The 26,573-nt window shown below is 34.0% G+C and overlaps 1 protein-coding gene across 10 annotated transcripts in view; it reads right to left on the bottom strand.

Moving 5' to 3' along the window:
• NLGN1 (neuroligin 1) overlaps positions 1-26,573 on the bottom strand; it is an 832,721-nt gene that overhangs the window by 677,167 nt on the left and 128,981 nt on the right. For 4 of the 10 annotated variants that reach the window (XM_058730522.1, XM_058730521.1, XM_058730523.1 and 1 more), the window contains exon 1: positions 1,043-1,707. The exons of 3 other annotated variants lie outside the window; for them this stretch is intronic. The gene's annotated coding sequence lies outside the window, so the exon portion shown is untranslated. Of the gene's footprint in view, positions 1-1,042; positions 1,709-26,573 lie in introns of those variants that run through there. 3 more of the 10 variants (XM_058730515.1, XM_058730520.1, XM_058730524.1) reach the window with 2 other exon arrangements.

Genomic DNA, 26,573 nt, shown 5'->3' with positions numbered 1-26,573 from the left:
TATATGTTATTGTTCTGAACCTATGTGTGTTCCATATTCAGAATAATATGCTTTACTGGATTCCAAAGCAACTTTTAGTTTCCGAAGTCAATTAATATTCACTCATTTGAGTGATTAATTTTAATTATATCTGCTGAAATTGATTTTCCTTCTGCAAATAATGATGATCTTTTCTTGAGAGCTAAAAAAATAAATTAAGATAATAAAAAGGGGGAAAAATCCTTGTATGTATTCAGCTACAAGAAAATGTCTGGGAACGCGCGCGCACCGCTCAGTTGGAAAGAAAAGCCAGTGAGTGGCGAAGCAGCCAGGGCAGGGATGCATCAGAAATGCAGCCGGCTGCCTGGCGCACTCGCCAGTCGGGGCCCTCGGCATAAAGGCTGCAACGCCTTCCTGGACTCTTCCAACTCCAAGAAAGTTACCTCGGACTGTATTATGCAAAGTCGTGCAAGTGAATTACAAGACAACATGTGAGGCCAGTCACCCACCTCTGTGTCTACAGGATGCAGTGACCCTGTAACCCTTTAGCGCTCGGCTGAGAGAACGGGAAGGTGGGAGGGGAAAGGGAAAGAGGGAGGGAGGGAGGGAGGGAGAAGAAGATAATAGGAGAAGGGCCAATTCCCCCTGCAAAATTCCCCTAGAAGCCAAGCCAGCCGCCGAAGCCAAGGCTGAGGCAGCAGCGATTTCTACTTGGGTTTTCCTCCTGCACAAGCAGGTTTTCCAAGGCATCACTGCTACCTCTCTTTAAAGTATCACTAGGAGGAAAGCCCTGGATCCAAGAGGGATCTCCTAACTGAGAGGTTTTCAACGCAAAGTTGAGAGCTTGGGGGTTGTTTGGCTTCCCCTCCGACGCCACAAAATAAGGTTTTTAAGCTCGATCTGGGTAGCTCCCTAGCGATCCACCCCGAGATGCGCGACGTGGCTTTATTGCATACCCGCTTCTCTCCCCATTTCACTGGCACCGCGTCCGCAGCACCTACCGCGCAGCGGCACACAAACCCAGGCAGACAGCCCCCTCCCAACAAAAGACCCCCAAACTTACCCTCAGTAAGATAAATCCACAGAGGGAGCCCCCTCAACCTTCCCTAGTCCCCTTCCAATCATTCAAGGAGACAGTTTCTACAACACTTCGCCGTCAAATTTAAGCTGAATTGGTCAAAGTATTTATCAGCTTCTAGACGCTTTTTTTTTTTTTTTTTTTGAATCTTGAGCACCGGTAATTCTTGTTTCAGAATTCAAGATGCTTCCTTTATTTATCTTTCTTCTTTAAGCAGCCGCAACCCCAGTTTCGCGCCCCCCCCCTTTTTTTTTATTCACCCACGGACACTTCCAAAACGTGTCGATTGATGCTTTTTTCTCTCCAGATGAAACCACGATCCAGAATCCTCGGGACCCAAAGCCACCTCCATGTAATTCCGACCATCAGGCAAGAAATACAAATGATCAAACAACGTTACTTCTTTCGGCTGCAATCAGATAATCCTACTAATCCAATAGATTTATCTCGATTGGAAATTGACCTCAAAAATGAATCCCTGGCGCTGATGTCCAGTAGAGCGATTTCGTAGCCCTGTTCGGGTGACCGAAGGAACTGTGGTTTCTTTCCTTCTTCTTCTTTTTAAAAAATCTTTTTGAATTCTGGGTGCACTGCTCGCAAAAAATGCCGAGGACCCTGGTTTTCCCCTAATATAGGTTTCTACTCCAAATCGGTGCAGGATGAAAAATGGTACAAAGATACCCCTAGTGGCTCGAAGTGATATTGCAGGGAATCTCACTTTTTTTTTTTTTTAATCCCTTCTCCTCACCTTCCCCCCCCCACCATCCCCCGCCCCCCACTAGATAACTGGCTGCTGTAGTAGTTAAATAAGAAGAATGTGAACCGAGATTAACATGAATAGTATATGACTACTTGAAACGTCGTCTGATCTCTCTTCTTTGTTTTACTTTAAAGACCGAATCTTCTGTGTGTCTATCTCCCCAGTATTGCATCTTTTTTTCGACAGAATTTTCCCCAATGGCATTTAGTAGCTAAAATGCCAGTTTGGAGCAGCTAGTGATTTCAAAGCAAATGTATTTGTTTCCTGAATAACTACAGATACCCAAAGAAACCTCAGTCTTCCTGAGATGCTGCTCTTTGGAAAAAACCTTAATGTTTTGTTTTCTTTAAAAGAATATGATTATGGATACATATTTTTTAGACAATCTCTTCTCATCTTGGACTTTTGATATTCATTCAGCAGAGCAGATGATGGATGCTGTAAGCCTATGGTCAAAGAGCAAGACCTAAGGGTCATTATATACCACTTCTCAATGTTTATCTGAACCCTGTGCAATTCAATGATCTCAAGATTACTACTAACATTTTTGACAGGTTTTAGAGGAAAAACTGATGCAATCAATTTCAAGACTCCATTTTGGTAAGCAATACTTCACAAACTTCACTGTGCCTACCAAAGACCCAGGAATCTTTTCAAAATGAGGATTCTGTTTTGGTAGCATCAGAGAAGGAATGAGATTCTGCATTTCTAACAAGCCCTCTCACTACACGCTGATTATCAAGGATTAGTAAACTTCGGAAGTTTACTTCACTTTCATGAGTGGGTGCAATGGCTGCAAGGACCCCACCATCTTCATTCTTAACTAACTAAATAATCAACTCTTTTTAGCATATGAGCTATTAAGGAGTCAAGAGATCTTCTATTACTGGTTTTATTATCAATTGGCTATGTGACATTGAGCAGTCACTTTTTGGCCCATGGCTAACTTATCTATTAAAATTAAAGAGTAAACCAAAATAAATGAACAAACATATCTGTTACTAGATGGGACACTCAATATTGTAAATTAATTTATAAAATTAATGTAATTATTATTAAAAGCCCACTATAATTTTTCACGGAACTTGAAAAGTGAATCTTAAAATGTGTTTGCAGGGTTAAAGGATCAAACTTGTCAATACGATTTTATATACAATACAATACAATACAGTACAATACAATTAAGAACAAGGTATGGATAATTTCCATATAAACTTTTATGACTTCATATAAAATGCCAGTAATTGAGACAATGTAGCTTTGGTTCAGGAATAGAAATTAGTCCAGTGGAAGAGAACAGAGGGCTCAGAAACAAATCCCTGAATTTATGGAAACTTGATAAATAACAGGTGGCATTAGAGAATAGTGAAGGAAAATGAATTATTCAGACAATAGATTAGGCAAATGAAAAAATTATAATGCTAGCTTTCAAATTCACACCTAAATATGCATTTAAGGTAGGATAAAGGCTAAAGATACAGAGCAAAACTTAAAACCTTTTAAAGAGAAATAACGTTGTGATTTTGAGTAGACAAGAAGTGTTTTTTAAACATTAAGACATCGAAAAGGAAGTCCAAAAGGAAAAATATTAATTTTGATATATTAAAATTAAAGATGTATGTGTATCAAAAAATCCAAGGCATACACTGAGAGAAGAAATTTGCTATGCATATAATCAAAGAAGGACTAGTATTCTAGTACATAAAGCTTTCTTACAAACTTACAAAGAAAAAAAAATATGATAGGAAAAAATGAGCCAAGAAGATGAACAGTCAATTGACAGAAGGGGATTTTCAATATCCAATAAACATCTGAAAAAGATACCCTAGTTATTAGTGAAATGGAAGCTAAAATGGTGAGATATAATTTCACAGGTATGAAATTGGCAAAAATGTGTAAGTCCAGCAATATGAAAGATGGATGAGAATGTGGAGAAACCATGGGAGGTTTATAATAGGACAATTTCAGAGAGCAGTTTAGAGACAGTTGAAGATTCTCATTTCCTAAAATCTAGTCTTTACTCCTGTGTACTTCTCTTGACATGTACAGAAAATATCCATTGCAGAATTACTTGAAGGAGAAAAAAAAAAGGAAAAGGAAAAAAAATCTAAACACCTTTAGATAAATAAGTGGACAAGTAATTATGGAATAGTCACATACTGTGATACTTGAAGCAGAAAAAAAATGCACTATAGCTATTTGAGTTAGCATGGATACCTCTCAAAAATGCGATGTGAAGCAGCCACAATAAATGGAGGCTGCAGAAAGATACTTGTGGGATGATACCATTTATGTATCAAGTTTTAAAACATGCAAAAATAATTATATATACATATATACATACATATATATAATTTGAGCATATGTATATGTGACAAAAGTATATAAACATCCATGATAATGATAAACCTGAAATTCTTGGTAGAGGTTATCTCTGGGAAGAATGGAGGTTAATGACACTGGAAAGACATCACAGGGAACTTCAGCTGAATTTTACATGCTTCATTTCTCAGACTAAATCTTGAGTACACATGTGTTTATATTATATATAAATTGTATGTCTTAACTATTTCATTAAAATGAAATATTTAAACTGGATGATTTCCATGAACACTTGACAGTATTAGAATATTTTAAATTAGAACAAATATAATGTAGAAGTGAAAAATTAGTATGAGAGTCTAGAATTTAATAATGTGCTTTTTTAAAAAATCTGAAGTACTTACTATTTCTAGAAAGTGGAAATGGATCAATGCTTATTTATTTCTACCATAGGTATGAAAATTTCCAGCTGACAAGCAAAAACTACCACCTAAGTGACAAAAATGTGGTTACGTACAAGGAAAATATAATCCTCAACTAGCTCCTTTTTGTATTTTCCTTTGATCTCACATAGAATAACCAGGCTCTGAAACTATGAAACAGGCAATCAATCAATGGATGTTCAATTCTGACCAGTTAACTAGGAACCACCAAAACCAGAGTATCCCTAAACCAAACTATAACATAATTCTTCCATAATATTTAAAATTACACATGTGAATTCAAACAGGGAGGCTTTGTTGATATGAAATATAAGAACTGGAAATCTTGTTTCAAAATCATTAGACAGTATTTTTCATAATTCATACAAAACTGGAAGATATCATATCAAATATTAGGAAAGAATTTTTTAGAACCCAATGTTAGAAGTAAAAGTGAGTTAGATTAGCAGTTAATACCACTCAACTCACATTGAACTCAGTAAAGATACCTGAACAAATCATCAATCAATTTTCAACCATTCACAACAGCATTCCTGAGCAACAGCCAAAGCAGCTTTGTAATAAAGAGAGAGGGGACAATTTAATATCCTTCAATGATAGAATGAACAAGGGGGAAGAGCAGATGTAGCATTTCCAAAATTTGGAGATGTTGACATATTCTTTCAGCAACCACTTATGGAATACCTCCTGCAAACTGGACATAGTATAAAGTATTCCACAAGAGAGTTAACTTTAAAACAAGTAGCCACCACAAACCCTTAGTTAGCTATTGATAATTGATTCATTCATTCTAAATGGTTAATAGTTATTTTGAATTAATATCTCACCATCTATACTGAAAATGAGATATTAAACACTAATATAGAACTGAAGGTTCATTTTCAGTGTGTTTAAGTACAAACTGATGTGATGGCTTAAGGTAGTCAATGAAGGAGGAAGAATAAAACAAGAAGTAAAAGGATGAGGGTTGTAGAGGAAAGGAAAAGACTGAGGATAAAAATATTAATCATCATTTCTCTACCTGGTGATTTACTTTACAGACAACATAGAAACTTAATCTTTGGATCCCTCAGAGTACAAACGATTAGTGAATGAATGACTTAATGGACCAAAGTGTGAAGCTAGTTGGCACATGAAGAAAACAAATTTATTCTCTATATTGGATAAGCTTGCTAATATCTCTTCAGAAAATGAAATTAATAGAGTAGGGAAGTAAAAGACTACTGTGACTAACAACAATGGGAAATGAAAGGCCAAGATTGGCAAACTTGAGTGCCAATTGGAATATGGGATTCCAATTTGATGGTGTCACTAAGATTTCAGCTCTGCTAAAACTTATAGTAGGATTACAAATCTTATTTTGGTTTTTACACTTCAAACAAGCAAACAAAATGATTGATTAATACCAAATGTATCATGTAAAGAAATGGCATAGTTCTACTAAAAAACAGATGAGAAAGTGTTTAATTGTTGCTTTTAATACAAGAGTCATTAGGAAAAGAGGGTTATGATATTTTTTAGATAATTGATATAACAGTACATCTTATGCGACCAAGTCAAATCAATTAAGTTCTGCCTGGTAGTTAACATTTTAAGATGCTATGGAATATTGGTGTTCTATGTCTGAAAAAAAATTAATCTTATAAAGTATTGTAAAACAGATTTTCTAAAGCAAGTCTTGGGAAAATATATTCTTCTACCATCTTCAGAATTCCCCTGATGTACCCTCATTTTACGTGCTCAAAACTTGAATCTAAATGAATGGCAACTGGAAATTATGAAAGACATAAAAATAAAAAGTATTGCAACATCACAGGCCTAACTACTGCAAAGGTAGCTGTTTATAAAGAGGTTCTCTCTACAGGGAAGAATGTGCTCAGACAATTCTGCTTAATTAGAAAAGACTACTTAAAACACTTGACCGATACTGAATATTTCAGGTATGTATTGGGAGAACACACCTGCTTGAATGCTAAATTTACCAGATGTGTCTTTATATTTCATGGTTTGAAGACCTGTAATGCAAACCAAGGAAGTAATGATCAAGACTAGATATTTTAGGATGAGACTGTCAAATAAAGAAATGGGGCTTCATCAAGATTAGTTTGAGATTCTAAAACATATTTTCAAAGCTCAAGGGCTTAAGTCAGAAATAACTCTAGATTTTTGAAACAAATTTAAGTCAGTTTGAACTGTTACAATTTCTAAATTTTGGTGACATTATGCTAATAATTAAGAATCTGTTTTGTTTCTTTTTGAAAGAGGTTTTTTAAATCTATGATTTATATTAAATTGGCACAATTATTCTTTACTTAAAAATATGTGAGTTCTCATCTTCAAAGATTTTGGCTGTTAACAGCTTACTACATTATTATTTTACACAGTATTTTAGAGTTTAGATTTTTATATTTTTGAAATTGAATAATATTAATATTATTATATAAATAATAACTTCATAGCAGATTCTCTATTTTAGCTGCTTTTGACTCCATCATACCTTAGTTGATTTTAATCCATTGCAGTGTAGCCTAGAATTAAATGATATAAATGATCTTAAGTATTTCTTTAGTAGTGAATAAAAACAACCAAAAAAACATCCTATTGTACATCATCCATTGAAGTTTATTGTACAACATTACTTTATCTGAGTCAATGTTTCCAGTATTAGTAAAATTTACTATAAACTTTAACTCAATTATGGAAAAGTCACATGAAAATTAATGATCTGTATTTCAATCTAGAAAAGGAAAAATTTTGTTACATCCCAATGACATTACCATCTCATTGACTTCACATACGTGGGTTGGGTACTCTTCCCTCTCTGGATAGAATTTTATGCTAATTACACAATTAGAAGTAAACACTGGCCTGGATTTTCATTATTGTTCAATTAGTGATTTAATGAGCATCATCTACCTGTCCGAAAATATTTAGTTTCATAATTTCCTAAAATATTAAATAAAGGAGACCTTTAAATCACATCTTCAAAAGGAATGATCTCTCTGTCAGTCTTTCTTCCTCTTTCTGCATCACTCTTTCTCTCTCTCTCCCTATGTGTACATGTGTCTTCATGTCTCTTTCCCTCTGACTCTCTCTGTCTCTCTCTGAGAATCTCTGAACACATAAATCCACCTCCTTAGTTAATTTTTTTATCATTTGGAGAAAACTGTAAATCATGTCACAAACGTTCAAAAGGATGAATTTTCCTAAAATCACTTGTATTTGGTTTAGAGCTTGCTTTTTAATTATATATGAATAAAAATTATTTCTGATGACCTCGAAACAAAAAGTAGAGTGAACTAACCACATTAGAATGATATATTAAAAAGATGATTGTCAAACTATATTAACACTAAATGCATAAGTGGCTCAAACTTCCAACCATCCATTCTCAAAATCATGATTCTCAGCCTAAGCACTATGTTTTTTTCTCTAAAAATTTCCCAAACCTTCTTAGAGTTAAGTATATTATTCAGAGAAAGTAATATTTAAAAAGTTCAAGGAAAGATTTGTTATGTCACCAAGTTGATAGATTACCAGAGTAGATAGTTTACATATTAACAGAAAATTTACCTATTATAAGATCAAACAAGAATATAATTCTTAACTATTTGTAATATATTAAGCCTACTTCACAGTTCACATCCTCATCATGTATAAGTCTGATAAAAGATACATGTATGAAATTAGTTTCACCATTAAAAATGGTTTTACCATTAAAAAATTAGTTTTACCATTAACTTATCATTAAAGCAAGCAGAGTACATTTGAACTGTGGCCCAAAGAAATGCAGTTTTATAGTCCATGTATAGACTCCACAGATCTCCTTTTGCTAAATAGAAAAAAAAAAAAAAAAACTAAGAAAGCAAATGACTAAAATAACCAAGGTCACACTGAGGTCAATAACATTGCTAGATGAGAAACCACTGCACCATGCCACTTTAGATTTGTTTTTCCTTTGGTTCTTGGTATTAAAGTGTCATTGTTCTTAAAGTATTTGACCACAACCAAGCTTCAAAAATTGCATATTAACAAGCCAAAAAAGCACAACATTAGATATGCTCAATATAGTTAGCAGAATAATGGCCCTCCAAAGATGTCCACATTTTAATCTGTGGAATCTATGGATATGTTACCTCACGTGACATGAAGGACTTTGCAAATATGATTAAGTTAAGGATCTTGAAATGGGCCCAATGTAATCACAAGGTGCCTTATAAAAGGAAGGCAGAAAATTTTGAGTCAGAGAAATAACAGAAGCAGAAATCAGAGACAGATAAAGAGAGAGAAAGAGATTTGAGGATGCTATACTGTTGCTTTAGAAGAAGGAGGAAAGGGCTATAAGCCCAGGAATGCACGCAGCCTCTAGGAGTCGAATAGTCAAGGAAACAGATTCTCCTCTAGAGCCTTCTAAAAGGAACGCAGCCCTTGCCAACCCACTTTGGACTTCTGACTTGCTAAACTGCAGGTTGACAAATTTCTATTGTCTTAAACCACTAAAGTTGTGGTAAATTGTTACAGCAGCAATAGGAAGCTAATACACTTAACTAAAAATATGTATTAAAATTATTCTGAGACTAATCATTTCTGCCCAATAAAAACATAATACCTGCTACATATGCAATATAAGATTTTCTAGTATACACTTTTAAAAAGAAGTAGCTGAAATTAAATTTACTAATATATTTTCTTTAGCCCAATATATAAAAATATAATCATTTTCATATGTAATCACTATTGAAAATTATTAATAAACCATTTTATAATTTTTGTAAAAGTCTTTCAAATCAAATGTATATACTGGATATCTAGGTATCTACAGCACATCTCATTTTGGACTAAGTCCACATCAAGAGCTCAGTTGCCATATATGACAAGTGACTACCATATTGGGTAGCACAGCTTTAAACTATAAGAAGCAAATTAAAAAGAAAAATCCATATATTATTCTATAGATTATTCTAATATTCTCTTACCTATAACAATCTAGGCTAAGAATCACAAAGGCATCTAAAGAAATCAGGATGGTTGTACAGGCAGTTTTCTAATAACCATGTGCTTGAGAAGTGTATTTCAAAAGGGAGATCAGAAAAGGAGCAAAAACAAAAGAATAATGTGAGAGAAGAGTATGATCACTTAATGACACTGTTGTCTGATGTTTGTGAAAAATGCTAAGGATAATAGAAAAGAAATTTCTCTGGTATTTTCAAAGCAAAAAGATAAACCAAGTAAAAGATAAGAATGACATTGCTTGGGGCCAACTATGTAATATGAACAAATGACCAAGAGAAAAGCAAAACTATTAAACCACAGCTTCCAATTTCTCCACAGAGAAGAATGATGTTTGAACTGGAAAAGAGTTTGATGGTGAGAAAATGATAAGAAAGCCTGAAGGTGATTTAAATTAGTTTTAAGATTCCAGGTCCAAATCAGTTACCTAACAGGATACTAAAAATACTTGAAGATGTGTTTTTGGAATGAATATCTAATATCTTTGAGTCACCATGGAAAAATGCCATGAAAACTGTTAACTGTCCTGGTTTTCAAATAGAATTCCAGAAACTGACATTTACTATTCTTGACATTAACTGAAATTCTAGAACTCATGCTCACATGTGTTCACTAAGTATATGACAAAAAGAATAAAATCTTATTAGAGTTATTGGAATGGCAGATCAAAAATGTCGTCTGAATTGTTTATCTTGACTTCATGCAAGGCCTTTTATAAAAAAACACCACTCATAATTTTCTACTGGACAAAATTATGAAGTATAGGCTGAATGATGTAGTTGAGTAAATCTTTTGAAAGTTGAACAATCATTCTTCTGTAGCATCCACTGAATGTTCTTTGATGTCTACTTCTTTTTTCCCTTTTTGAGAGTTAAAATTTCTAAAAGAATTTGTTTTGTAATCAGGACTTTCCATTAAGCAAATTAGTCTAGTGATGGGTATGAATGAGATGCTTTAGTAGGAGATGGACTTAGACCATGGACTTTTAAATAGATTACTTAAAACCATTAACTATTTTGGGAATTATACTTTTCAATGATGCTTTTCCAAATTATTTATTAATAGGAGTTTGACATAAAGCATTTAAATAGTAAATTTTAAATTGAGTTTTAATTCAATTTAATCAGATTTTGACATCTGGATCCTCTGTGTATCCTCCATTGCAACATAGAAACCAAAGTCTCCTTATTTTTAATTTACTCACTGATATAAATATTTCTATTTAATTAATCAAGCATGTTTTTATCAAAAGGCATTTCTTATTGATAGTATTGGATTGGATTACAAGGAAATTCAGGTTATAAATAGAGTAGTTTTAATAAAAGCTTCAAAATCAATCTAAATTTAAAGTGAATCAATCAAAATACAACTCAATATCAATCTTAATTTTGGCTACATGCATTTCAAGTGAACTCTTATGATATAAAGACATGGAAGTATTCTTTAATCTTTTTTGATTCCTAATTTTGGCAAAGTCAGATAACCTTTCTCTATCCTCTCTCTCCCCTGATATATCAAGAAATAGATCAGAAAGCAATATAACAGACAAAATAATAATAATAATAATAATAATAATAATAACTAATAAAAACAGAAAAGAGAATAAAATCTCAATATAGGTTGTTTTCCTCCTCTCATTCTCTTTCCTTCCTTCTACACATCTTGTTTTTAATATACATATTATATTAAATATATGTATGTATATACATCTATAATATATGTATATTTATATATAATATATCAATATACATATCATTAGACATACATAATTTACAAATAAAGATATACATATTCCCATGTGGTTATTGCAAAGACTAACAGTTTTAACTACTCCTTTGCTCATGAGTGCTTTTAAGACACAAAGATATAATGATCATAATAACAAAAATAATGTCTACTTTCATTTGTTTAATGCATCTTCTGTACTTGGTTCTTATTCTTATGTATGTCTTTCAAGTTTGAATTGTTCATATAATTTTTCCTATTTTTACAGAAAACAGAAACCTCATAACACTAAATGACCTGCTGCCACTATAAATGGATTAAACTAGGATTGCATTCAAATTTAAATCCAAGTTTCTTGTACTTCCTTTTTACTGCAAAGAGAAGTAAACTCACAGGTGAAGAGTATGGGTACTGAAGAAATGACTCAGTGTTCAGGAGTTCATACAAATGGAATGACACCCAAAATGATAAGGGGTCACCTTTGGGCAAAGGGATGCCCCCATGCACTCAAGAAGCAGGGATAATGCCAGGATTAGGTTAGCTTTACTCACCCTGCCTCACATAGGGCTAATGCTGCTGACTATTTTGAAGAACAGTAGAGGGTAAGGGTATTTCTTGTAGTGAGACACCATGGTGATTTCACCCATTGAGAAGGAAAACTATGTACTTAAGTGAGGGACTACAAGAGGAGAGCATTGCCTAGTGTTCAACTTAGGAGCAGTTGGCAAAATCCTCTTTAAATGACCATCAACTAAGGGAAAACACCAGGCTACCAAAGCCAACACTGCGGTTTGCTAGCAAAAGAGTTGGTTTCCCTGATTATCTTGGAAAGGGTGCTTGCTGCCTATAAACCACAGGCAGGACCAACTTTGAAAGATATAGCCAGATGCACCAAGGAAGCATATTCAGAGTAGACTATGACAGCAGAAGAGTCAACTAAGGTTGGGGAGACAGATCCTAGAGGACCAGGTAACAGCAAGATTCTTCATCAAGGAATTGCAAGTGACACTGGACTTCTTGATGTGGATCCATATACACTCATCCTGCATGGCTGTGCCAGCCTCCTCACTGGCCTCCACTCCCCTCATCTAATTTTTTTTCAATCTGTTCCCCATATGGACACCAAAATAAATTGTTTATAAAATAAATCTAGCTGGGGCACCTGGGGGGCTCAGTCGGTGAAGCATCCGACTTCAGCTCAGGTCATGATCTCGCAGTTCATGGATTCAAGCTTCACTTCAGGCTGTGTGTTGATAGCTCAGAGCCTGGAGCTTGCTTCAGATTCTGTGTCTCCCTCTCTCTCTGTCTGTCCCTCCCCCATTCAAGCTCTGTCTCTCTCTCTTCCTCTCTCTGTCTGTCAAAAATAAACAAACATTAAATTTTTTTAAATATATCTAGTTGAAACACTTCTGTATTAATTATTACCAGGGTTAGTGGTTCTCACCATAGTTGCCCACTGGAATCACTTAAGGGGAGAGGTTAAAAATACCAGTGCTTAGCCCTACCTCTCTGCCCCCCACAAACCAATTAAATCAGAATCTCTGACTAGGTCATCAACATTTTAAAAACGCTCCCATATAATTCTTATATATAGCCAGATTTAAGAACACTGACCTAGAGAATGCATTTTAGATGCCACAGAATGATAACAAAGCTTTCTTAAGTGACATGCACAGGATTTGCTATCAGAAATGCACAGAGCTACATATCATTTTTTTCTTTTCAAATCTACCATGCTTTTTATTAAGCATTAAACTTCTGCACATGGTTTTCTCTTTGTCTGCAAAGTTCTCTCTTTGAATGCCTTCCTTCCCAACCTATTCACTTTTCTAACTTCCATAGATCCATCAAACCTTAGCACTGACTCTAAAGACCATTCCTCAACAGCACCCACCCATCCCCCCCCCTCACTACCATCCCACCCCACTTCATACCTCTCCCACTCCCAAACTGGGTTAGCTAGTAATGTATCTCTTAAGAACACTTGCACTTTCCCTAATTGCTCTCTGAAGGAGACAGTTTTGACTTTTTCTATGTTTATTAACCAGCATTTTGAACCTATTCAGCATTACAATAAAACAAAAAATACAAGATTGAATCAATGCTATTTTCTAAGTAACTTCTTACAAAGAAGCACGAATGTGGGACAGTGTGGTATATATTCCAGAGAAGTAGGCCTCACTTGAACCTGCTGCATATGCTGTATCATACTGCCAGAAAATAGGACAGCCATGGTCCTCAGCAACTCCTAATTTGCAGCTCTAGAACTTTCCATTACCATGACAGAAAAACCTTGCCAGATACCAATATTAAACAATCTAATCCTTTATTCATAAATTTGAACAGAAAACCATAAACAGCAAGCATTTGAGGAAAACCAATAGCATTAAAGAGGAAGAACAGATAAATAGAAAAAAATATATATGGTGGGGAAACATATTTAAGGAAACAAAGAAATATATATATATATTTTAAAATTTAATGTTTTACTGAGGCTCAAGGGACTGCTATTTTGAGAAAACAAATATAGGCTTCTCTAAAAACATAACTATAAGAAAATAGTTTTTATAAAATTTATTGAAATGAAAACTGTAATAGAAGCCTTGAGTAGCCGAATGCACATGGGCTGCAGATTAATTTATAAGCTGAAAGATGAAGTAAAAATACCTCCTTTAAGAATTCTACAAAACACAGAAACATTTATATGAAGACTCACAAATCCATGTTTTCCCTTGATTTCTTTTACTTCTGTTGCTTTTAAGGAAAACTTAATAAAACAATTTTATTAAAATTATGTCTAATAAAATATTTTCAAGTTGTACACAATGCTGTCATAAAACTGACTAGATAACCTAGCACATTATTTGTGTAAAAGACTCTTGAAGAATAATTTTACTGTACTTTTCAGGAACCATCAGATTATCGTTGTGCTTTTGCATTTTTCACCTCAGGCAAAAGTACTAAGAAAAGAAACACAGAATGTTGAAAAAATAAATCCTGGAAATTCCTTTTCCTTCTGAAGCTGTATTTATTTCCCTAATTTGTTTTTTTTAAATAATTTTGACTATTCGTGAAATATCTTAAATTGTTATTCGTCACTAATTTAGCTTCAGGATTTTGAGATTAACAGATTTCTTTAGTAAGAAATAAATTATTTCCTTTTTCTTCTATAGGTGTGCTCTGGAGGTGGACCTAAACTAGTGATTTAATTATCTCTTCCATCGATTACCAATAATCCAAAAGAAGACCCACATAGGAAAAGATGTTCCTTTCAAAATAATTTATAATAGCAAAATTAGAAGGAATCAAAATATGCAGAAGTAATACAATATTTAAGTAAAATATAGTAATATACTTGATAAACATTATTAGGAGATTATGTAGCAACATGGAACAATGTTCAGGATAAAATGGAAGTGAAGAAAACTATTCAAAATTAAATCTGTGCCCCTATTCCAATTATATAAAAATGTCAACATTTGAATTTGAAGAATTTTGAAGAACATATACAATTTTCATTTTATTTGAATAAGATTTTTTAAGGGAAAAATAATAGAATTTTTCTTCTATCCTATCAGTATCTCAAATTTAAGAGTACCCTAAAAGAAAAAAGTTGATTCACTTTTGAATTAATAGTAAAATGTATACGTGGTTCATACACTCAACTCTGACATCAAATAAGTATCTTGAAATTGCTAATCTGTCCGCTAATTTATCTCATTTTATCCAAGGTGACCATTTTTAATGTAGAAATAGAAACTTACATGTATACCACTTTATAGTTTTCAAAGTACACACACACACACACACACACACACACACACACACACTTGTTCAGTTCTCTTAACCATGAAGCGAGGTTAAAGTAGATAAAGGAAATCGGTACTATAAAAGGAATAGATATTATAGGTATTATCATCTTTTTCAATATATAAGGATTAAGGGGTCAAGTGAATTTAAGGTCCCACAGGGGCACAACATGAAACCCATTTCCAATCCTTTCTTCTACATTAGCATCATCTCATGACCCCACTTAATAACAGATAATTCATTATATGTTTAACTTACAGAGGATAAATTTCTTTTCATTAAGTTTTTAAAATGTAGGAAAATTTTAGTTTAGTTTATTTATTTATTTTTTGAGTATAGTTGACACATGATGTTACATTAGTTTCAGGCACACAACATAGTGGTTCATCAACTCTAAACCTTATGCTATGCTCACCACTAGTGTAGCTACATCTGTCACCATGCAACACTATTACAATATCTTTGACTATATTCCATATGCTGAACCTTTTATTCCCATGATTAATTTATCCCATAACTGGAAGCCTATATCTCCCACTCCGCTTCACCCATTTTTCCCATCCCTCTATTTCCCTCCCCTCTGGCAACCATCAGTTCGTTCTCTGTATTATAGGTCTGATTTTTGCTTTTTGTTTATTTATTCATTTGTTTTTTTAGATTCCACATATAAGTGAAATCAGATGGTGTTTGTTTTTCTCTGGCTTATTTCACTTAGCATTATACCCTCTCAGTCCATCCATGTTGTCACAAATGGCAAGATCTCATCCTTTTCATGGCTGAGTAATATTCCATTATATATAATATATATGCATATATGTATATTATATACATATATATGCATATTATATAATTATATAATATATATTATATGCATATGTATTATATGCATATGTATATATGCATATATATTACATGCATATGTGTATATGCATATATATTATATATGATATATATATATATAATATATGTATAATATATATATACACCAAATCTTCTTTATCCATTCATCTGTCAATGGTAAGTTGGGCTGTGTCCATATCTTGGCCATTGTAAATAATGCTGCCATAAACATGGGGTGTGTATATTGTTTTGAATTAGTGTTTTTCTTTTCTTTGGGTAAACAGCCAGTAGTGACATTATTGGATTATATGGTAGTTCTATTTTAATTTTTGTTTAAGTTTATTTATTTATTTATTTATTTATTTATTTATTTATTTATTTTGAGAGAGACAAAGACAGAGCCAGTGGGGCAGGGGCAGAGAGAGGGAGACAGAGAATCCCAACCAGGCTCCATACCATCAGCATGGAGCCTGACACTGGGCTTGAACTCACAAAATTATGAGATCATGACCTGAACCGAAACCAAGAATCAGATGTTCAACTGATAGAGCCACCCAAGTACCCCTTCTATTTTTAATTTTTTTAGGAATTTCCATTCCTCAAAATACTGATTTCCACTGTAGCTCTACTAATTTACATTCCCACCAGCAGTGCACAAGGGTTTCCTTTTTTTCCACATCCTCACCAACACTTTATTATTTCTTACCTTTTTGATAATAGCCAAAAGGTGATATCTCATTGTGGTTTTGATTTGCATTTCCCTGATGATCAGGGATGTTGAGCATATTTTCATGTGCCTGTTGGCCATCTGTATGTCTTCTCGGGGAAATTTTAATTTTTTACTTTTCACTTGTTCATTCCTATTTTTATGCAATAAAAATTTGAAGACACACAGGCAGTCTACCAAGTGCTAGAGATAAAGAAATGCCCAAGATACCTCCATCCTCAAAGGATTTGCAGTTCAGGAAGGAAGACATCCAAATAAGTAAAGAAGTATGAGTCAATGCGATAACTGTTGAGGCAGAGATACCAATTATATACAAACAAGGAAATGTTGAATCATTTGTGGGATGGGTGTAAAGAGGAATTTGGGGAAAGTATTTGAAAAAGGTCAAACCTGGAGGATAAGTAGCAGTTAATAAGATAAAAGATGGCACAGAGAGTGATCATATTTTAGAAAGTAAATTCTTTTTCCAAATTAAAGGATTTCATAGAATTTTGTTAATAGGTATCACTAAAAAATCCAATTTTGCAAGCACTATTTAATTCCCAAATAATTTAGTATTGATTTCATACTGTTTGTTTAACTACACATGTTTTGGTCACCTGCTAACTCATACAATGAAGTAATTTGTCTGAATGCTGTTGAAGTTGAGGTTAGGGAAGGTCAACAATGCCTAACAATTACAAAGCCTAGGGGAGAAGCTAGGATCTGTAGCTTCAATATTCATCCTGAAGTTATTTCCCACTGAAATCATGACTCATGAAACTTGTGCATCAGTTAACCCATTTACTAACCAGACGTGTTGGTGGATATTTTCAGGCTGTCTTTAGATTAATTTGAAATAATAAAGTTCTGTTGTGTAATAACTGCCTGACATCAGCCACTCTCAGCGCCATTAATTATAGGCTTATATCTCTCCACTATACCTGAACATTTATAGGCCATTCTTTACATAACACCACTACTCTTAGGTCCTCTTCTTTCTCTATGAATAAATCTGTTTGCTTTGAGTTTGAAGAGAATGAACATAGTGAGGGATTAAACCTCTATTCACAGTTAATGGAAAAAGCAGTTTGATTCAATAAATTCTAATATTCCTAAAACAGTTTTAATGGATATTGTTTTAATTCAATCAAAAGAACTGTTCTTCAATACATACATCTAGAGTCCTAATAAAATTCTCATCGTAACATCTGCTTCTCCTTCACTCCAACTATACCTGCTGAATTCGAAACTGTCAAAGCACCTTGGTGGTAGTATAAATCAGTTTATCTTCATGTGGTAGTACATATGACCAGGAAGAAAAGCCATGTCTCAAAACCATGTTTCTGGAACTACTCCTTCTTTGTCTGAGGTGACAGATATCTTACAACGGCCTTCTGTTTCCCTAGGCCAAGTAATAAACCTACCCGTCTGGGGAACTGCTTATGTTTCTTCCCTCACTTTTCAGCACCTACCCTCCTCTGGGCCCGTTATAGTTATTAGAAGTAGGCATCAGCTTTCTGAATGCACTCTAGCCTCAGTGAAGTAGAATGAGTGGGAACTCAGCAGTTCAGGTCCCGGGATTTAGTAGAGTTTGAAAAATATAATTTTGGCGCTCACTCCCAAAGGCTAGTAATTTTCGGGAGATCTCCTTCTTCCCATTTGCATGCTGTCACAAGGCATGGTACTCGCCTTCACCTTCACATCTACTTCACCCTCCATCTGTAAGGCAGCCTATCTTACTCTACTTAGTCTACTTGAGGGAAGTGACTACTCTCTTGTATTCTTCATCTGGCTCTCTGCTCTCTTCCTCATCCTCACGGGGCCCATTTACCAGGACTGGTCCAACTCTCCCCTGTTGCCTTCCAGCCCCACACTGGCTTATAACCTAGCGTGACATCCCTTCCAACTCTGCCCTGCACTCCCTCATCCTCTTCATCCTAGGCTTCCCTTTTGACCCCATAATTCCTTCTGCTCAACACTTGACTCCAACTTCTTTTAGACTGTAAGCTACATGAAAACAGGAAATTTTGCTTATGCCTGTATTCCCAGTCTTTTAAAACATAGAAATAGCTAATACATATTAATTGAGTGAAATAATGGATTTTCTTCTTCCATGAATTCCTAATAACTGTCTTACCACTTCATAAGAGATAATTCTGGTAAAACAAGATGGAAGAATTAAACAAAACAATAGTATATCATTCAAAATAATTTAGGTTAGGCTATAATAACAACCTTAAAATTTCAGGTTGCTTATAACCATAAAGATTGATTTTTTGTGCATGCATATGCGCAACTTGATTTAATAAGGATTCTCATCTTCACAATCATTGAAGAGTTCTGGGAATGAGGCTGGACCTATCTTGTGAAGCTACCATCTCCTCATGAGTCCAAAATTCACAAAGGGGAAGAAAGCCTGAGAATTGCACACTGGCTCTTAAATGAACAAATAGCGTATCTGTTAACATCTCTTCATATGGACAAAGCAAGTTATATAGTGACAATCAAACTTCAAGAGGATATGGAAGTATAATCCTCCCATGACGCTGGATGAAGAGAACTGAAAATATTGATGAGAACTAGTCATGTTTGACACAATTAGTAACAAAGTTTTATATCCTTAAGCACTCATTTGTCAGTAAAATCAGCACAATTCTACTTAAATATCTTTCTACCTAAACAAGGAGGATGAATAGAAATCTGCATTCTTCAGTATCAGTCCTACATCCCTATATATTCTTTTTACTCCGGTCTATAAAGAGCACAGAGGAAAAACAGAGATGTTTAACAGAAACCTATGCCTACAATAAGTGAAAGGTATAACAAAAAAACCCACAAACTTTTAGGGGGAGAAAAACATTCTAGGCAGAGGAAATAACAAGGGCGCTTCTATGTTTACGGGGCAGGAATGAGGAAGTGGGGAGGAAAAGGGATGGGATTCTTCTATATTTTGAAGGTTGATCCAAAACGATTTCCTGAATGTATAAGGGTGTGAGAAAAGGAACTGGCCCACAGATGATACTAAGGTCTGTAACCTTGTTGCATAACATTATCACATTTGCAAAGAGCTCAGTAAAATGTAAATCTGTTTGAGAGCAAACAGATACAAGCAGATTGGAGAGAATCAGAAGTCCTGGCAATGCTGGGGATTCCTAATTAGATAAAGTTGTTGCTTTTTTCATCTTTTCAGCAACATAACTTTACTACTTGATGTAAATAAATGTCTCTTGATGGTAAAAATTAAATCATTCCTTGGCTTTTGGTGTACATGTACTTGTGCTTAATTTCCCTTAGTTTTTCCCTACGTATCTAGTTATTTATTCTGAATGTCTCATGCATTGGTTTTTCAGGTAAAGGTAAGGGCATCTCTAAATTGATGATTTTCAACTAACAAGTGCATGTACATTATCAATAATCCCATGTTGTTTGTGAATTTTCACTTAACAATAATTCACTCTGGGCAGGCACGCTGTGTTCTATTATACAATGTTTGATGACTGCAAAGCTGCAGGCTTGTGCTGTAACCAGCTGATGTCCTCAGATGACCCAGATTGGAAACAGGCTTCTCTACCACTGCAACATACCATTCTATAAGCCAGAGTGATTAGAATAGTGGAATCCCCGTCATCTCAGGTGGTGAAAGCTGTGTGTTGAACAGGCTTTTGGTATATGTGTGTGTGCAGGTTGTAAAGAAAAAGATTTTACCTTTGGATGTGTTAGGTAAAGCTTATTAGCTATCATAGAGGACATGTCCAATACGTAGTATGGCTTTGTATCTTTCAATACAAGCCTGGAATTCAGAATTACTTCCAGGAATAGAGATGTAACTTTGAAAATGGCATATAGATGCTATTTTCAGCTACGAGACTGGGTGAAATAACCAAGAGAGTGAGTGTAAACACATAGGATGAGAACCAAGAACGGGAACCTCAGGGCACCCAAATGTTAAAATGTCTAGATGAAGAGGAGTAAACAAACCACCAATGGAGACTAAGGAGTGATGAGTGAGGATCACTGCTGGGAAATAAAGTAAGATGACATATAAATGCTCTTCATAAATTGTAAAGTGCCATCAGAGCACAGCCTGCTTGGGATTCTCTCTCTGTCCCACCCCTGTTTGCATGAACTCTCTCTCACTCTCTCACAAACTAAATAAATAAACTTAAGAAAAAAAAAGTCCAACTGTTCTGACCTTCCATGGCCCAACTTCTTCAATCTTTTTGCAATACCATTTTAAAAACTGAACCATTAAAACATTGTTCCGAAATGTTTTATAGCCTTCAGCAGATTATACCTTGTACTATACTTGTTAATGTACATGTTTTATCTCTCCTACTGGCTGGTTAAATGCTTTATAGACAGATGTCTTAAATAATCTCTGTATTTCTAACAGCATCTAATTTAATCCTTAATATGTCATATGGAGTCTATAAATTTTTAATAATTCAATGAATCAGTCAAAGAATAAAGTAATAAATATATGTTTATCCTGAGCAATGTTTCATTTCTTTTGGAGAGAAAAGTCTTCAACTAATATTTATCTTATGATACAGTATTTGGTCTCTAATTTCAATTGATTTTATATTATTACCAAACATATTTAATGTCTGCTATTGTGTTTTCTAAGTGGAAAGTGGAAGTCTAGTCCAAAATTTAAAAGCCTGAAGAAAAATTAGCACTGATATACACATGGTGGGTACTTAAACAATGAAAAAGAAAATCAATCTGTTGATTGCTTTAAAATTACAGGAGTAAGTAACAGGTTAGCCCTCCTTCCCCCTTTCTTTCTTTGCTTCTCTGTCTTTCCCTCCCTTCTTCACTTCCCTCTTCCCTCTCTTCTTCCTTTCCTTTGCATTTCTTTTATCTCTCTTTTCTTTTTTCTTTTCTTCTCTCTCTCTCCCTTCCTTTCTTTCCTTTCTTATTTTTATTCAATTTCCTTGTTACAATTATACACTTAGATGGCTAGAAAAAAAAGTCATCATGCTCAGATTTACTATAAAGTTGACCCAGACCAAGTAATGTTATCACTGAAGCCAAATTATAATAAGCTTTAATGTTTTTCATTAATGAAAATGTATTCTCTTCATGACAGAAAATAATATTTCATATACTATTTTAAAATCCATTAATATATATCTTTATTTATATAAAATATATGTAAAAGCATTCTAGCATTTAGAATATAAAACATATATTAAAGTAAAATCTTCCTCTAAAACTATACCAAGTCTCTATCTCTATATATCTCTATCTCTATTTATATCTGCAGGGAGAGAGTTTCATTTAAAGTATTTACTTGCTGGTGGGTTTTCTGCTTCCAAATAGGATGTAGAGGGATCAAAACACCTTTCCTACCATCAAATAATGAGGAAACACTAGATAAATTAAAAATCATAATATTCTGTGTGGTTATTAAAGCCTGGTACATGCTAGGAAACCTTGGTAAAGCAAATTCCAGACAAGAACAAACACTTAATACATGAGCCATAAGCATAGCAGCCACTACACCTTGGGCTAAATAGTTGGTCTGGGCAGACACACAGTGGGTCTGCCACAGAGTTTTCAGGGACAAGGTCAAATCCCCCATGTCTTAGACGACAGCGTGGGAAAGGCAGGTTGTATATGGATCTGAAAGACATCCAAATGCTAAAGCACATTGTTTGAGCCATAATTCTTCCCTGCTAAATTTTTCCAAAATCTATTTTTCCAAAAATGCAGCAGTGCATGAGAAATACGTAGTATTTCCACCACCTTAGATTCTAGGGCTTTGCTAGGGATAAATCCACAAATACACACAAATATCTGAAAGTGCAAACCCTTTCCTCTTCCTGGAAGATAAGGTGAGGGAATACCCTTTCAGCATCTTTGTAGGTTGAGTTGACCTGGTAATATCATTCATATCAATTCATTTTTGGAGCTCTACATAATCCTGATACCAAAACCTGACAGGGATATCACAAGAAAAAATATCCACTAATAATCCTTGTGATCATAGTTACAACAGTCTTTAACAAAATATTAGCTAATGAATTAGCAATACATAGAAAAGATTTAATCTGTAGTGCTTATCCTACTAATTAAAGGGAAGTTTAACATTTAAAAAATCATTCAATACAATTTATCAATTAAAGGTTAATACATAAACATCTCAACTGATGGAGAAAAATAACTTTACATAATTCCATACCCATTTGTGATTTAAAAATATGTATCAGCAAACCAACAATAACAGGAATTTTTCTTGATCTGATAAAGACTTATACTTAGAATCAACAATACATAGATAAATCGCACAATTAAAAGTTGTCAAATATTTTAACAGACCACTCACTAAAGATATATGAACAGCCAATTAGCATAGACAAAGGTGTTCAACATCATTAGTCATCAGAGTAATACAAGTTAAAACCACAAGGAAATACAATTTAAAACAACTACAATAAAAAGGACTAAAAATGCCAAATGTTGGCAAGGATGTGGAGCAACTGGAACTCTCATACGTTGCTTATGGAATGCAGAAAGAGTCAACTATATAAAAAGAATTGGAAGTTCTTTATAATTACACATCTACCCTAATAGCCAGAATTCCACTCCTACTTATACAAAAGAAATTAAAAATTTGTAACAGCTATTTACAGGAGCTAAAAATGTAAAATAAATGTCCATTATCAAGAGAACAAATAAACAGCAGAATGCTATTTGTTAGAATATTCTTCATCAATAAAAGGAACAAATTGCTGATAAAGTCAACAACCTGGATGAATCTTTAAGAACCAAAAAAAAAAACCAAACATGTCATTTATATTGAAATGGCATTAGTATTGTCAAATACTAATCTAGACTAATCTATACTGATTAGTATAGATTATATTAATGATCCTATGTAAAAGATTATATTAATCTTTACTGGTTGGTATAGATTACTAATCATGCTAAAGGTTAGAAATACTAATCTATGATCGTTGAAGTATGATGAGATTCAGAAGAGTACTTTCCTGGGATGTGCAGATGTTGGAGACTGACTAGAAGAAAGCACAATAAGAACTTTTGGGGATAGCAGAAATACCCCATTTGGGGATGGTATAAATATTCCATATGGTATGTTTTTCCCCCATGTGCTGGATTTTCCCTTAAAGTCACCACTACGTCCTGAAAACAGTAGTGAGTTAAACTTCATTGTTGATTCAGTCATAAGCAAACCTACTTCTAAACATTTTGAACCGGAGGAAGAAACTTTAGATGGTTTTCTCTTCTAAAGTAATTTTAAATTATCTTTCATCTTTAGTTTAAGAAACTAACATTACTTAGTTAATTATGCTTTTTGAAGCTTTATAGAATTATAATTCTCAGCCCGGTTTTGGAAATACAGTTGATTTAAGTATTAAAAAATAGGTAAAAGTTATTTGCTGGTGTCACCATATGGCAGCAATTGAATCAACTGCTATAACAAAGATAATAAAAAATAAATTTCTAAGAATCAAACAAGTTGCAGCTCTCATGAGCTATCTTAATTAACTTTTCCCTGCTCTTTCTTAGTACCTCTCTTTCATGTGCAAATACCTACTAATATTATGCCCAAGGAGCAAGTTCCGTCTCCTTTCCGATCTAAAAATCAGTGCTGCCCTACTTATCAGCCAGCAGAGGGCATAATGAATGAATTCCCAAGTCCTCAGAAAATAGCTAAGAGCACCTCTGTTCTTCGGCTTTGTTAAACATGTAATTTGCCTCTTAAATCTGCATAGGCAGTGTAGCTGATTATTCTTATTAGTTGTTAAACTTAACCACTACTTATGTTCATTCAAACAGTTCTCTTTTCACTTGTCACATATATCCAATTATTCACAGGCATTTTTAGTACCTGAGTGGACAAATCCTAGAATTTTAGAGTTCAAAGTCACCTCCGAGGTTGTTCCTCTGAGATCTTTCATTTTAAACCTCTCACATAAAAGGCTCTTTCAGCAGTGCTCCTGACTAATAACTGGATAGCCTCTTGCTTGTGGAAAGGAGATAAATAGATATCATTTGCGAGAGAATGTATTGCACATATGCACAGTTCGGTGATCTGGCCCAAAATCTCTTTTGCTGTAAAATCTATTCATTGATCCCAGTAATTCTCTCTGTACCTACATGGAGTTAGTTCAATTCCTCATCTAGTTAGTGGGCAGTGCTTCACATATTTACAGCCTCTTATCAATTCTTTGGGTTTTGGTATCAGCCTTGGTAAACAATATGATTTCACACATATCCGTATGCAATTAGTTCTCATTTAATTTAGATTTGTTTCTTAATGTACTAGTTAAATGTGGTGATTCCCATCACTTTGGAAATTTGGAATTGCAAGGCAAATCCTCCAAGTATTTATAATATGGAGGGATAAGGACCTCAGGAATAGCTTTGTGACCTAACCCAATGACTCTCAAACTTTAATGTGTATTGAATTACCTGAAATCTTATTTAAATGTAATATTTGATTCAGTAGTTCTGAGGCAGATCCTGAGAGTATGCATTTTTAACAAGCTACCATGTTACTGGTCCACAGATCACATTTTGAGTACTAGGGTCTAAATAGAATTTCTTATACAGGTTTCATTAAATTCCAAAAATATAATATGCTTTTGTATACTACTGTATTTTATATAAACACATAATTAAGGCAAAACATTAGCACTAGCATATATACACAAAAACACAAGTGATGCTGTTTAATGCAAGAAAATTGTAGAAAAAATAGAGATTATTACATTAATTCTCCACTGCTAACAATTATTACCTAGTGCATGGGTGCTTTGAGCTATGAAAAAAAAAAATTCTCTCAAATTACCTTGGATTGTTTAAAGGACAATGATTGTTCAAAACTTGTGAGGTAATTAAAACACCACAACTTTTCTAACCCTATACCTGTTAATTGAGTGTCTCATTTCCATAGGCTGACTTTCATTCCTCCCTGCTGGCCAGCTCTCACTTTTACCATCAAAAAACCTTGTCTCTATTTTCACAAAGGTGAAAATGAATTTATTCTCCAGGGTATTAGCCACACATACTACAGAAATTTTCTCATGTGTTATGACATGAATTTTCCACAGTGAGTCTATTTCAATATGGAATAATTTTTGTTTTCTCTTCTAAGAAAAAAGAATCATCCATTACTTAACAGTCATTGTCTCATGGCTGGATTACAAATAGTATTCTCTGTCATTTTGGATATACTTGTTTTACTTAGTTTTCTACTAACTTATTAATAAGATTTATTATAATTTACAAAATGAAAATTATGTAATTATATAGATTATAATAACTAATAATTTGCTTTGGTACCTAAGAACTATCTACAGAGATTTTATTAATACAACAATAATAAAACAGCTACTACTACAATTTACTGAGCACTTATCTCATGAAAAGTACTATCCTTATTCATGCTTACAGAATTGTAGATAAGTAAGTATAACGGAGAACATTATACAGATGCAGAAATAGAAGTTGATAGATGTGAAATAGCTCGGTTGGGGTCAAATGAGTGTAAATGGTTAAGTTGAGGTTTGGAGCCAAATAACTTTGGCTCCATGATCAGAATGCAACCCTGCCTGCCTTTGAAAAGTATTTCATATTATTCATAATAGCTTTTATCTTGAAGAAAGTATTTATAGCAATCTTTAAGACTGGAAGGTTCCATCAAACTAGATCCAAAGTACATCTAGAAGACAAGAGGATATTTTAAAATGTAGAGTATCCTCAGGGCACAAGAATAAGCTTTCTTAGGATCAGGGATCATAAAAAGAGAATTTTTCAAACACAATGCTTTATTTAAGAACATAAAACAATTAGTCTAACAATTACTTCAAGCTATTCAAATCTCACATATTAACTAAGTGGCAAAGAGCATTCAACCAATTTAAT

This window comes from Neofelis nebulosa, chromosome 5 (assembly GCF_028018385.1).
Source record: "Neofelis nebulosa isolate mNeoNeb1 chromosome 5, mNeoNeb1.pri, whole genome shotgun sequence".
In the NCBI taxonomy this organism is placed as follows: Eukaryota; Metazoa; Chordata; class Mammalia; order Carnivora; family Felidae; genus Neofelis; species Neofelis nebulosa.
This window is presented reverse-complemented; position numbering and strand designations above follow the sequence as displayed.